The 14,460-nt window shown below is 37.6% G+C and overlaps 1 protein-coding gene across 4 annotated transcripts in view; it reads right to left on the reverse strand.

Moving 5' to 3' along the window:
• LOC117400588 (serine/threonine-protein kinase Nek7) overlaps positions 1-14,460 on the reverse strand; it is a 57,719-nt gene that overhangs the window by 41,614 nt on the left and 1,645 nt on the right. The window lies entirely within an intron of this gene.

Here is a 14,460-nt window from a genome sequence, read left to right on the forward strand (position 1 = left end):
TAATGAAAGAGCACTCAACGAGACTGTTGAGGATTTAATTGTGTGAATATCATGCATGCTAAGATTTAAAGCTCTCTAGATCTCTACATTGTTTAGGAAATAAGAATATGATTGAAGTTTTTGTTTGCCCTGTACAGACCAAGTGTACTCAGAATACTGAGTGATAAGCATGGTGGTAAGGTCACGTGTCACTTTGATCTGCAGCTGTGAAGAAAGACACTACAAAATTGATACCAGCATCCTTAAAAAAAAAATTAAAAAAAGGGTGTAGCCGTGAAAATTGAATATGGATGTTTTTACTACAGTGTAGCTAAATCAGACAAAAACAATATATAGGAGCATATCCAAGAGTAATTGGTTATGTCAAGTGCAGTTATTTTTTCTCTTTTGGAGCTCATCAGTGCTGAAACAGTTAATGTTACCTCAATGACTGAACGTCACCAATATAAGACAGTGCTAAAATACGCTGTTAGTGGCAATGGCAACAACACCCTCTACTGCAGTTGTGACAGAATCTTGCTACCTATAGCGTGATGCCTCCACCTCCTAATTTTAATTCCTCATTATGTCGTTCGTTCACCCCCCCTTGCTAAAGTCTTAATCTCATTGGTCTAAAGCATAACCAGGTAAATACCACAGTCTAGAAGTCAAAGAAGATTCTGGTGGCTGGGAAGTATGAAAACTGAAAATCTCTGTGATTTGCAGTAGGACACCTAAACCACACAGAAATTTGAAAATGGCGTTCAAGATACTGTATTGTTGGGGGGGGGGGGAAGACCTCACTAACAGTTGTTTACACTTCATTTTTTTGTGTTATAGGCTGGCTTCTTCTACTCTCGTCTTGACCTATCTACAGCAACAGCCAAAATACTGCAACTCCAGGGCATTGGATTGACATCTACAACTCACCAAGTTTCTTTACACCCTTATTAATAGAATCAATTAGGGATGCCAGAACACATCAATGACAATGAGGTTGATAGAAATAGTTAACTGTGTAGAAATAATAAGCTTACTGCATTTCACCTATCTATATAGATTACAGAACTTTTAAAATCTAGCAAGGAGGGTCAAACTACTTAATCGGGACATGATGAATTGAGGTAGCAATACCACAGACTGTTCATGGTCAAAAACTGTTCATGGTCAGAGACATTGGCAGAACAGAAAGGGCTAGATTCTAAAAGCTCTTTCGTCCAGATCTTCATTGGCACATCTTTGTTTTCAGTAGGTGATTGTACAGTAAGTAGTCATAAGTTAGTTCTTACTTTATAAGAATGTGTACAGTAATTTGTGTTTTTTTCCCCCTTCTGAAAAATCAGTTCCATGAGGCCAGCCACAGAGATCAGGTATCCCCAGGCAAGTGAGCAGAATTCTTACAGTGACTTGTGATATGGGTGTATGTCTTTCTGATCGGGACATGATAGAAAACCACCACTTCTCAAACACTCAAATGTACAAGGAACAGAAAACAACATTAAAAAATAACTTAAATTGCTTAAAAAACTATAAATCCAATCAAATTCTAACCACCGTAGAAAATTAAGTCAGCAGACTGCTACCTCAATTCATATTGTACACAGGGGAAATTAATGTATTAACACTCTTTTATCCTTTAAAATAGTACTCATATTGAAATACTGTTTAGAGATGTCACAAAGTGTTTATGTTTCAAAGGACATAACTCTACTCCTTACCATTGAGAAGATATTAATGTTTTGAAAAAAAAAAAAAAAAAATAGTTAAATGATTAAACCAGGCCAGAACACAAAAAGGTCAACTGCAACCAACAACTCTGCTACAGTGAATTCTAATGTGGGATGCAGCCAGAATAAGACCCAACATTCCTAATTACAGACTGGAGTTCGGTTTTATTTCTGGAAATTAGGTAAAGTTGTTTGAAAATTTAGCATTGAGATGGATGTTACTGTATATTCTGATTGGCCTCTGGTCCTATATTTTCATCAAAGCCGAGCAGCACATCAGCAGCAGTCAAATCCCAAAGCAGTAGCTGTACTGGAGCAGGGTTTCACCCACAAAGCTCACACCTCCAGCAAGATGAAATAACATAATACACTACTAGCACTAACAAGCTATGGTAAAATATGCATCACACTATCCGAGTCTCAAAGGAAACCAAAATAATGCAGCAACTGCATCTTTCTGTTTTAAGTCTTTCAAAGTGCTCAATTTGTATTTTATGGAGTGATTGAGCTTGGTTTGTACTATATGTAATACTTTTCAAAACAAATACACAATTTTAACCCAATAACAATAGGGCAGATCAAATTCAATATACAATTAAAAGAAGATTTTCAAATCACTGCCAGACTGGTTTATTGAAAATAAATTAATAGTTTTTAAATATTAAACAAAACTAAAATCAAAAGAAAATGTAATGCATGTTACCACCTTTTAAAGTGGTTACATAATTACAGTGCAGAGTCCATAATTACAGTTTATATATAAAGCTTTTTCAGTTTAAAGAAAAAAAGAAATAAACATTTGATCATGTCCTTTATAAAATGGCAAAATTCCAGTGACAGCTGTGAATGCATTATAAAACAGCTTGAGAGAGTGTATAGTAAAAGGATAATATTCTCCAATGTATGGTTAATTATTGTGAAAATAGTTAGTCTACTGATGAGCCACTGGATTCAAGAAGGGATGTTATTTAATTATTGTTCCTAATACCATATTTACACTAGCACACTAGTACGGGTACGGGTGTATTTACACTAGCAAATACCCAAGCCGAGCCAGAACCAAACTGTGAAACTCCAACCCTGCAACATATCTGAATCTGGCTCGGAGCTAAAGCGGGCAGTGGGCGGGGTTACGACCTATGTCATTACGTTTGTTTTCATCATCGACCAGCATTCAAAGAAGAACAGAGGAACAGTTACAAGATGGAATCCAACGATATTGAAGGACAGAAAATGCAAGCCTGGGATGGTGATGAAGTACAGGCACTGGTAACTCTCTGGTGTGACAGAAGTGTCTAGGGAGAACTGCGTCTAGTGTACGCAACGAAAAACTTTATGCCAAAATTTCAGTAGACATGAAGGAACTGGAATATTCCCAATCTCTTTAAGACTATTGACCAAATCCTACATCCAGCCACCGACACATCCATCTCCCATTCATTCTCCTCGCTTACCTGTCATGATTTCTCTTCTTTCTTTCGGAAACAAAATTGACAACATCTATTCTATGCTCTCCCACCACAAACCCAGTTTACCACTTGACCACTCTGATGCTCCTCCGGTTGCCCTTCCTGCCCTCTCCTCCTTCTCTCCACTGCTGATGTCTCCGGCTTACTGTTGAAATCAACTACTGCCACGTGCACCCTGGACCCCTGGCCGACTAACTGTGACTCTTCCAGAAGCATTCTTCTCTTTGCATATTCAATCCTTCGATGCATTTAAACCGTATTATTCATCAAATAAAACAGATGCAAAAAAGCACAACCACAACATCTTGATCCACCATCCCATACGTATTGCATCATCAACTTGCTACTCAGCATTGTTCATTATGCATGACGTCAGTCGCTCGGCTTGCCTTTCTCTAGTGTAAACGCGAGCGAAGTGATCCGAACCGCACCAAACTGGCACAAAGCTGCCCCAGCTCGGCTCGGGTGTGCTAGTGTAAACGGGGTATAAATGTCTTGAACATACAAAACACATTACTTGTATATGTTTCTTGGGAATACAGCCAAACACATTCCAGGACATTGTGCTCGATTTCATCACAAAGAGGAAAGCTTTCCAAGTGAACCAGTTACCGGCTGGTAAATCCAAATGAAAGCTCTCTCTTACCTGGATACTTTATTCCTGGTATACCAAATCCTGGGTAAACATTGTCTTTTGACCTATCCCGGATCTTTGTTATAGACAGTTTGACAAACGACTGCCTACAATAGCTGTGTGGTCTATAACGCATAGCAAATGAGAGAGAGAGAGAGAGAGAGAGAGAGAGAGAGAGAGAGAGAGAGAGAGAGAGAGAGAATACATATCACAGTTTATTTGTGCAAACCTGTAAGGATGGAGCCCAACAAAGCCTTAAAGGGCAACTCTGATAATATCAATCTGTTTAATGTTTTCTTCTTGATTGTAATAACTGTACAGTACTTGGCTCAATATCATTTTCAGTCATCACATCCAGATGATATTTAAACACTAAGAGGGTTAAAGCACTCTTCTTGTGGCCTCAACATGTTTTGAACTTAAGAACATAAGAAAGTTTACAAACGAGGAGGCCATTCAGCCCATCTTGCTCGTTTGGTTGTTAGTAGCTTATTGATCCCAGAATCTGATCAAGCAGCTTCTTGAAGGATCCCAGGGTGTCAGCTTCAACAACATTACTGGGGAGTTGGTTCCAGACCCACACAGACCCCTTGTTTCTTTTTTGAGGTCAAAAAAAGTCCCCTGGGTCGACATTGTCTGTATCTTTTAGGATTCTGAATGTTTGAATCAGATCGCCGCATAGTCTTCTTTGTTCAAGACTGAATAGATTCAATTCTTTTAGCCTGTCTGCATACGACATGCCTTTAAACCCGGGGTAATTCTGGCTGCTCTTCTTTGCACTCTTTCTAGAGCAGCAATATCCTTTTTGTAATGAGGTGACCAGAACTGAACACAATATTCTAGGTGAGGTCTTACTAATGCATTGTAAAGTTTTAACATTACTTCCCTTGATTTAAATTCAACACTTCTCACAATATATCCGAGCATCTTGTTGGCCTTTTTTATAGCTTCCCCACATTGTCTAGATGAAGACATTTCTGAGTCAACATAAACTCCTAGGTCTTTTTCAAAGATTCCTTCTTCAATTTCAGTATCTCCCATATGATATTAATAATGCACATTTTTATTGCCTGCGTTCAGTACCTTACACTTTTCTCTATTAAATGTCATTTGCCATGTGTCTGCCCAGTTCTGAATGCTGTCTAGATCATTTTGAATGACCTTTGCTGCTGCAACAGTGTTTGCCACTCCTCCTATTTTTGTGTCGTCTGCAAATTTAACAAGTTTGCTTACTATACCAGAATCTAAATCATTAATGTAGATTAGGAATAGCAGAGGACCTAATACTGATCCCTGTGGTACACCACTGGTTACGTCGCTCCATTTTGAGGTTTCTCCTCTCATCAGTACTTTCTGTTTTCTACATGTTAACCATGAATCCCTACTGCATTCAGTTTGAGAATTAATCTTTTATGTCGTATGCTTTGCAATTATCCATTGTCAATGTTGCATCCTCAAAAAAGTCAAGCAGGTTAGTTAGACACGATCTCCCTTTCCTAAAACCATGCCGACTATCTCACAGGATATTGTTGCCATATAGGTAATTTTTCATTTTAGATCATCTTATAGTTTCCATAAGTTTACATATAACAGAAGTCAGGCTTATTGGTCTGTAGTTACCTGGTTCGGTTTTGTCTCCCTTTTTGTGGAAGGGTATTACGTTTGCTATTTTCCAGTCTGTCGGTACAACCCGTGTCAAGAGACTGTTGCATGATCTTGGTTACAGGTTTGTAAATAACTTCTTTCATTTCTTTGAGTACTATTGGGAGGATCTCATCCGGCACAGGGGATTTGTTTATTTTAAGAGCTCCTAGTCCTAGTTAAAATTGGATAGGAACAGGTCGACATGTGGGGCATGTTGTCCGTGTCCTCCTTTGTAAAAACTTATGAAAAGTAATCATTTAATACATTTGCTATTTTTTTTTTCTTCATCTATGATTTTGCCATTTGTGTCTCTTAGACATTGAACCTCCTCTTGAATGTTCTCTTGCTGTTATAATATTGGAAAAAACATTTTGGAATTGGTTTTAGCCCCTTTAGCAATATTGATTTCTATCTCTCTCTTGGTCTTTCTAATTTCTTTTTGACTTGTGTTTGCAGTTCCAAGTACTCTTTCTGTGTACTTTGTTTTTGGTCCCTTTAAAACACTCTGTAAAGTGCCTTTTTTCGCTGAATATTTTTTTTTAATTGATCTATTAAACCATTTTGGCCATTTTGTTTTAGATTGGTCTACTTTTGGGATGTAATTGTTTTGCGCCTCTAGTACTACATTTTTAAAAAAACAGCCATCCTTTTTCTGTGGATGTTTTCTCTATTTTACTCCAATCTACTTCTGTTAGTCTCTGTTTCATACCTTCATAATTTGCTTTTCTAAAATTGTAAACCTTAGCTTTAGTCATTACTTTTGGGATTTTAAAAAATACTTCAAATGAGACCATGTTGTGGTCTGAGTTTGCCAATGGCTCTCTGACCTCTGCTTTAGTTATTCTGTCTTCATTATTTGAAAAGACTAAATCAGCTGGTACACAAGCATCTAACCATCACCCATGCAATTCTGTGCCCCAGATCTTTACTTCATGGGATATCAATCTTCCAGGTATAGCAAGTGCTTGGTCTTTTTTATTAAATCTTGGGCAGCATTAAGGATTATCTATGAGAAAATATTTTTAGAAACCACTGAACCATAAAAGCAGATATGATGCATATTCAATATGTATATTGTAACTACTGCATGTTATTCTAATCAAAACACACAGAATAGGCTTTTATAGTACCCTTGAGTATTCTCTCTTAAGTTTCCATCTTAATTTGAAAGGAACGCTGGATAGTTGTGTAAGCCTACCATCATGCCTGTCCTGCTCTTGTATTTTTTTTTCCTTCTCATTGAAGCAACCCACACAAATGCCTACTGCATTAACAAATACTCAAGTACATGCAGCTGTCACTTTATTTTTTTTTGTATCTCCTCTTTTGACTAGAGTCTGCTTAGAAGACTTGGCACACCACTAAAGGATCACCACATTATCTGTATAAAGCTGCTTCAGACCATCTCTTATTATAAACCCATGTACTTGGGTTGCAAGCCTTTGTTATGTTGTAATTTCTAAAGGTGTTTTCAAGAATACATTTTCAAAAACCAGTTGATTAATCTTTCATTAGACACCATGTAATGGCAATTAATATGCATGCAGTAGGTCCTGCTAATACACAAGTATGACACACAAACATCCTGTTAATTGTCTACAATTGCAGCGCTTGCCCTTTATTTTCAATGAACAGAAAAGCAGAGATAACACTATACGAATTGATACAAAAACATGTTGTTCATCTTTTTCAACCCAGTACAGTAGTTGCATTACAGGTAATGTTATATCAGGGTTAGAAACTCACGCTCGCTAGTTGATGTCTGCGTCTCAGTAGTTCTCTGGGCGAGTACTTAAAACAAATGTACACATATAGTCTCACATTCAGTCTTGTTTTAAAAAAAGGCAGGGAAGTCAATTTTTTAACGGGGTGTAGCAAGCATTCACAAATAATGCTTAGAAAACAGTCACTCAGAACTGAAACCTCCCTTCATCTCCCCTGCAATGCCAACCCCACTTAATAACATTTTACATTTGTGTTCTCCCTCTGCACGGGATTCAAAGTTTATCATTTGAATTGACTGAAACACGTTGCATCTTTTGAAGTAAGTGTATAGTCATTTTACAAAAATGTGGAGATGTATACTGGGTTACGACCCTGACTTAAGATGTCATTAGCAAAGGGGGGCGGTTGTACCAACGGAGGTCAAACAATAGGCTACGTTTTACTAAACACTTTAAAACTAATAAACAAACAATTACCATAATGAACAATATCATAGTATGTTGCTTAAAACATAACACAATGTTTTCATAATAAAGTTGAGTTCTTATCTATAAACAGTAACACGTTTAAAGCTTGGGACTCTTTGTCTGTAGCTTGGTGTTGTTTACATTATTGTCAGCATATTTTAAGTGATTGGAAGCTGAAATTACTTTTTTAAAAACACACTTCTTATACCAATACAGTACTGGTGAGCAATAAGCAGTTTGTTTAAAAACCAAGCTTTAAATCACTCCTAATAGGAGCACAGGCGATTGTGCGAGCGCTTCGGGGCTCAAGCACCAACTGGGGAAAATAAGGTCCTGCATAGTGCAAATAAATCACCTGTTCTGTCAAATTATAGTGTGGATGCTTCACAAGCACAACTGTTATTGCAGCATTTAAATATAAAATTAATTTATACAAAATCTCCCAGCATTGTTGAAAAGATCTGCGTTTTCCTTGTTTTTTTTCTTTTGTATTTGTAATGCTCTCATTTGTATCTATAGTAGATTCAGCGTCCGTCAATTCTGGCAGATTCTACTGCACTTGCTGAAGCGGTTCTCCCACTACTAATTAAAAAAAAAAAAAAAAAAAAAAAGCCACCTAACAATTTCATCCCGAGGGCTACAGTGAAACGTACTGTCTTTAAATTGGAACTTGTGTACATGAGTATATTAATTATTGTAGATAGTAATTCATAGCCAGTCAGCATTTTATGTAAATAGCAAGAAATGTAAATGAACAATAAAATAAACACTGCATTTGTGTCATCAGTGTCAATTTCAGGCATAGCTTCATGGTCGGCAAGGTGACAAAGCTGAGAGAATTTCCCATCTGGTACTGTCAGTGTCAGTTTCTCAACACAGTGTAAGTTACGTACACACATACTGCAGTTGGCTTGACAACGTATTTACAAACGGCACTCGCTGCGGCCGTTTATTGTACCGTTCATTACTGAAGTCAGTGACTCCCTGTTTAAACAAACCAATGAACTCGGGCCATCATTACATGCCGAGCACGAGGTTTTGTGCGAGAACATGGAGGCTGCGTTTTTGTTAATGCTTTTGGAAAACGGTACTGTACGTAATCGATTGAGAGCTCATCAAGCACAGCTCTGCTCTTTTCTGCAAAACCAGCAGAGATGATCTTCCGACCAGGAACGACTTGAGTGGTTTCCAAATAACTGAATTAAAAATGTACGCATGTCCAAGGAGTCGTATAAGTGTCGTGGTCATTTACTGAGACATTTTCTGAAGTGCCAAAACACACAGATGAGACGTTTGGTATCGGTGGTTTTTACAACAATATATTCTACAATGTACTTTGATTAAATAAAAAAAAAAAGTATATTATATGTATGCACTATTTACCGGTACCATTGTTATGAATTTACTATTCATCAATATTACAAAATCAACTCGACTCATCAGGCACATCTATACAGTGCCGTGAAAAAGTATTTGCCCTGTCTGATTTTCTGCATTTTTGCATATTTTTGACACTGAATGTTATCAGATCTTCAACCAAAACCTAATATTAGATAAAAGGGACCCCGAGTGAACAAACACACAAATTTGATACATATTTCATTTATTTATTAAAGAAAGTTATGCAACACCCAATGCCCCCGTGTGAAAAAGTAAAATCGCCCCCTTAGACTCAATAACTGGTTATGCCACCTTTAGCAGCAATAACTGCAACCAAACGCTTCCTGTAGTTATTGATTAGTCTCTCACAGTGCCGTGGAGGAATTTTGGCCCACTCCTCCATGCAGAACTGCTTCAATTCAGTGACATTTGTGGGTTTTCGAGCATGAACTGCTCGTTTCAGGTCCTGCCACAACATCTCAATGGGGTTTAGGTCTGGACTTTGACTAGGCCACTCCAAAACTTTAAATTTCTTGTTCTTCAACCATTCTGATGTAGACTTGCTTCTGTGTTTCAGATCATTGTCTTGCTGCATGACCCAGCTGCGCTTCAGCTTCAGCTCACGGGACGGATGGCCTGACATTCTCCTGTAGAATTCTCTCATACAGAGCAGAATTCATGGTTCCTTCAATGATGGCAAGGCGTCCAGGTCCTGATGCAGCAAAGCATCCCCAAACCATGACACTACCACCATGCTTGACCGTTGGTATGAGGTTCTTACTGTGGAATGCAGTGTTTGGTTTTCGCCAGACATAACGGGGCCCATGTTGGCCAAAAAGTTCCACTTTTGACTCATCTGTCCACAGAACATTGTTCCAGAACTCTTGAGGATCATCCAGGTGCTTTTTGGCAAACTTGAGACAAGCATTCATGTTCTTCTTAGTGAGCAATGGTTTCCGCCTTGCTACTCTGCCATGAATCCCATTTTTGCCCAGTGTCTTTCTGATAGTGGAGTCATGAACACTGACCTTAGCCGAGGCGAGAGGCCTGCAGATCCCTGGATGTTGTTCTAGGGTTCATTGTGACTTCCTGGACGATTTTACGCCTTGCTCTTGGAGAGATTTTGGCATGATGGCCACTCCTGGGAAGATTCACTACTGTCCCAGACTTTCTCCATTTAGACAATATGGCTCTGACTGTGGTTCGGTGGAGCCCCAGAGCCTTAGAAATGGCTTTGTAACTCTTTTCAGACTGATAGGCATCAACAACTTTTTTCCGGAGGTCTTCAGGAATTTCTTTTGTTCGTGGCATGATGTGCCTCTAAAACCTGTGTGCTGACAGCTTCACTCTGATGGTAAGGGCCAAAGTTAGTCAGATTTATATTGGGTAGGGCTGGCCCAAATCAGTCCTAATATATATATTAGCCCGGTTTATCACACGGAAATGTCTGATAAACAATGACATCATTAGTTGTGCAGAAATCCACTGAGCACCAACGGTTGTGTTACTGTGGTTGTAATACACACACAGTTAGTGCGCACTAACTAACCAAACTGTATTAATAACCGCACTCGATACTTGCTCTGGAAAGGATTAACTCGTGCAATCGTCGCTGCCCTTTGTAACCTAACTGTGTGTGTATACACACCGTACTAAGAGCAAAAGGTGAACTCACAACCGCATTTAGCCTGTGTGTGTACGTAGTCGCTCAGTAACAAGGTGCAAACAGGTTATTGATCGATCTGTATGAGGGTTTACGAAGGTTCTTTGTTAAAAAAAAAAATGTAAATCTAAAATTTATAACGGTGTTTATTTTTTTAGCAAAACAAAATCTAAGCCTATTTTTAGGGACCCCAACTGTTATTGTTGATTCCAACTTAGGCACTTCACATAAGGACTAGTAAGCTTACATCAGGACTACAAAGTTTCAAAAGGTACTAGTCCTTTGGACTAGTAGCACAATATTGTTAGTTTCTAACCGTGTTATATTTTACAATAAAACTTCTTATAATAAATAGAAAAAAAGGTTAGACAAATATTATTAAAGCTGACTTAAATGATCTTGCCTGAAAGACACGCTCTACTTATATTCATTCAGCAACTGATTTTTCCAAAGTCAGAACTTTGGTTGCCACAGCAAATCTTACCTGTTCACAGGCGATCCCGTAATCAAAACAACGGCAGTGCACATTCTAAAAATTGGCTTCCCAAACTGTGCACTGCAGTGCCAATTGTAATAAATAAATAAATAAATAAATAAATAAATATAGAAAGGTCAAATTAAATAAATACCTTTTTTTTAATTACAGTGTTACATATTCTGTCAGCAGAATATTGAGATTTAATTTATATTAATAACAGCACGTCAACAATGTACACAGACTATACAAAAAAAGAATGACTATTAGAAATACAGTATGTAATTAGCATAGTATAAATATAGTATGCTTTATAAATATCCATACTTCATTCTTCTTTGCACTTTGCTACCTTTTCTGGAATTTCCTTTTCTGTATATATTATGTAGAATACCATATAGGCCCACGTGCCATTGGATACATATTTATTTTCCTTTCTGCATCACTTACACTCCGTGCCCTGAAGCTGCTCCATACTGTTCTAATTTAATCAGCAACACACCCTGGATTCTGGCAACACTGGCGAGTTGGTTCACCATCATTCATTTACATATGGTCTAATGAAGGCATTTTTATTACGCATGCCGCTGACCGCCAGTGTGCTTTATCACCTTTGCATGCAACAGAATAAGACAATACAATACATGCAGTCCTGCTAAGTTATATTAAGCCATGAGCAATTCAAATTGCAGGCAACAGTGCATTTTAAGCAAAATCGGATAATAAGCAGATCACAGCGTCACTGGAGGGAACCATATATCCCATTTATGCCTGTAGGGAGTTTACTTTTAACTCTTGAGGAATAAAGACTCCCCTGAAGGCATAGCAACAACAAGAAGAATAATTTCGTGGTCTGATGATCAGCTCCCTTTCATAAAACCTTTACATGATTCCAATAATCTTCTTCTATTCAATGTTTGGTGTGACTGACTTAATGAAAGTAGGTGTCAGAATGCACTGTGGGTTACTACAGTACACCACGTGCCTCACAAAACCATCAGTTAACTGTCTGATTTAAAATTAATACATCACATACCGTATTTGATTTTTCACTGCAACAGCCTAAAAACATATTGAATATACTGCACAGTACTGTAGCAGCATCTTATTAGTGTATTTCAGATTCTGCATTGACACCTATCTATGATGATAAAGGTGAGGCATCGAGTCAAGGCAAGACTTACTAAGAATATCAATAATAAAAACTTAATACTGTACAGTATAGACAGTACTACAAGCAAGGAAATCCCTATATTGTTGTTCTGAAGAGTATTTCCTTTTTTAAATAACCATCACAGGCTTACAGGAAACCATTCAGTGACAGTAATAATCATATTTCCGGTTTCCAAGTAAATCCAATTCTGTTCATAAAAAACTGGTTTGCTACTGTACCTGCTACCAGTGTTAAAAGAACAGCAAGCAAGCCATTTTTTGTAATTTCAGTGGGTATAAGAAAAACTGCAGAGCTAGCGTTACAACATTCTACAGCGTGCATTGTTGTAAAATTATTTTTCTGCATAATCATGATTGTGATGACATTTTATTCACATGCTAGTCCCTTGGTAGGCCTAATTTCACTACCATACCATTAAACTGTCTCAAGTTTTAAAGATGGTTATGGTCCTGTCTGAATAGAACTAGGAAGGATTTACTGAAACTTTGCAACTTATATTAAAAAAAACAAACAGAAAAAATCTTAGTAAAGGCCAACATGTATTTGTTGCACTGCAATCTTTTTTTTTTTTTTTTAAACATATAGCATGTTTGAGATAAGATGTATACTGGTAATAAATAGGAAGTTTTGACTGAAGACATTCTTTCTTAAATTTGTACCGTAACTGTGTAGTTGTGTGTTCCAAGGTGTATAGTCAAACAGCCATAGATTTTGGATACAGTTTCCCCAATAGCTCATAACAAGCAACACAGTCATGACACATGAACTCCTCTTACTGTATACAGTATGCCTTGCTAAAGTTCAACTCCACATACAGCACCCTCTGCTGCATCACTTTTACATTCTTGCTCTTTATATTTTCCTCTTCTCATACAAGCCTACTCAATCGCATAATAATGCTACACAATACACACCTTTTTTTTGTTACAAGTTTAAATATAGCAACTTGCATATAAAAATTTCCCTACAAGAAATGCAGTTACTGTATTTCCATTCCAAAATGTGTTTTTGACCATTTTTTTTTTTTTTTTTTTTAATCCAAAATCAATATAGTTCTTTAACACACAGCATGACAGGAAGACACAAAACCAAATCAGGGTAATCCCAAAGGGGAATTACGTGACTTGCATCCTTGCACAAGAAACAGCACCCTTTCATCTGGGTTTTTATAGAGATACAAGACTAATGTAATCTGCCATTTCCTAGTAGATAGATTTAAGATGCATATTTTACAGGTTTTACAAATGCAATAAATAGGGTTTAAAGTACTCGCCCGGTTTACAATGTGCAGCATTCCAGGATAGCACATACTGTAAAATATTCACTGTTAAACTGTCAATGAATCTGGCTCCTACCCAGATAGCATGCCAGGATGTTCAGCACCCGCACGTTTTTCTTCTCCTTCGCTTGCTCAAGCTTAAACCAAACCTCCCTGAGAACAGCAACATATCCTGCTGGCTTCCCGGCCATGCTTGCGACATCTGTAAAATATTTTTATACACTGGCCGCAACCACGGGTAAAGGTCTCATAGTCCAACTTGGCATGACTTCTGAAACAACATAGTGCTTCCTGCAGCTTCCTATGGCCTGTTTGTTTCCTAGTGATTAAGAATACCAAGGCCCCCCTACTGTGGCCAGTAGATTCTTGTGGCTCAGTACAGACTCAGCCAGCCCACTGTCTAAACTGAGTACAATTCCAATTAATTCAACCAGGTGAAGTTTTCAGAAAAAGTATGAAAATAAAATGTTTTGCTATAATGGAATTGATCACTCAGGTCAGCAGTAGTTTCAACTGAGGTATTTCTATGGAATTTATTTTTTTGTTAAACAATTCTTATCTTTAAAAAAATAAAATAGGGCTAGATGCTACCGTTTCTATGTTCTTATCTTTCAATGCCCTTGCGTTGTTCAATTCAACATTTCATTTAGAATATTTGTTCATACTGTTAAACATTTCATAACACATCATTCTTCTCCTCCATGTTGAACAGTGGGTATGAAGAACTCCTCAATACTGAACGAGAGGTGAATAAAACACACAGCATGTGTTAAATCTAAAAAGACCCATAAGCTCTACTGTAAAGTATGCACTTACAAATTTTATTCAAATAGGCAGGGTCACA

This window comes from Acipenser ruthenus, chromosome 10 (assembly GCF_902713425.1).
Source record: "Acipenser ruthenus chromosome 10, fAciRut3.2 maternal haplotype, whole genome shotgun sequence".
NCBI classification, from domain to species: domain Eukaryota; kingdom Metazoa; phylum Chordata; class Actinopteri; order Acipenseriformes; family Acipenseridae; genus Acipenser; species Acipenser ruthenus.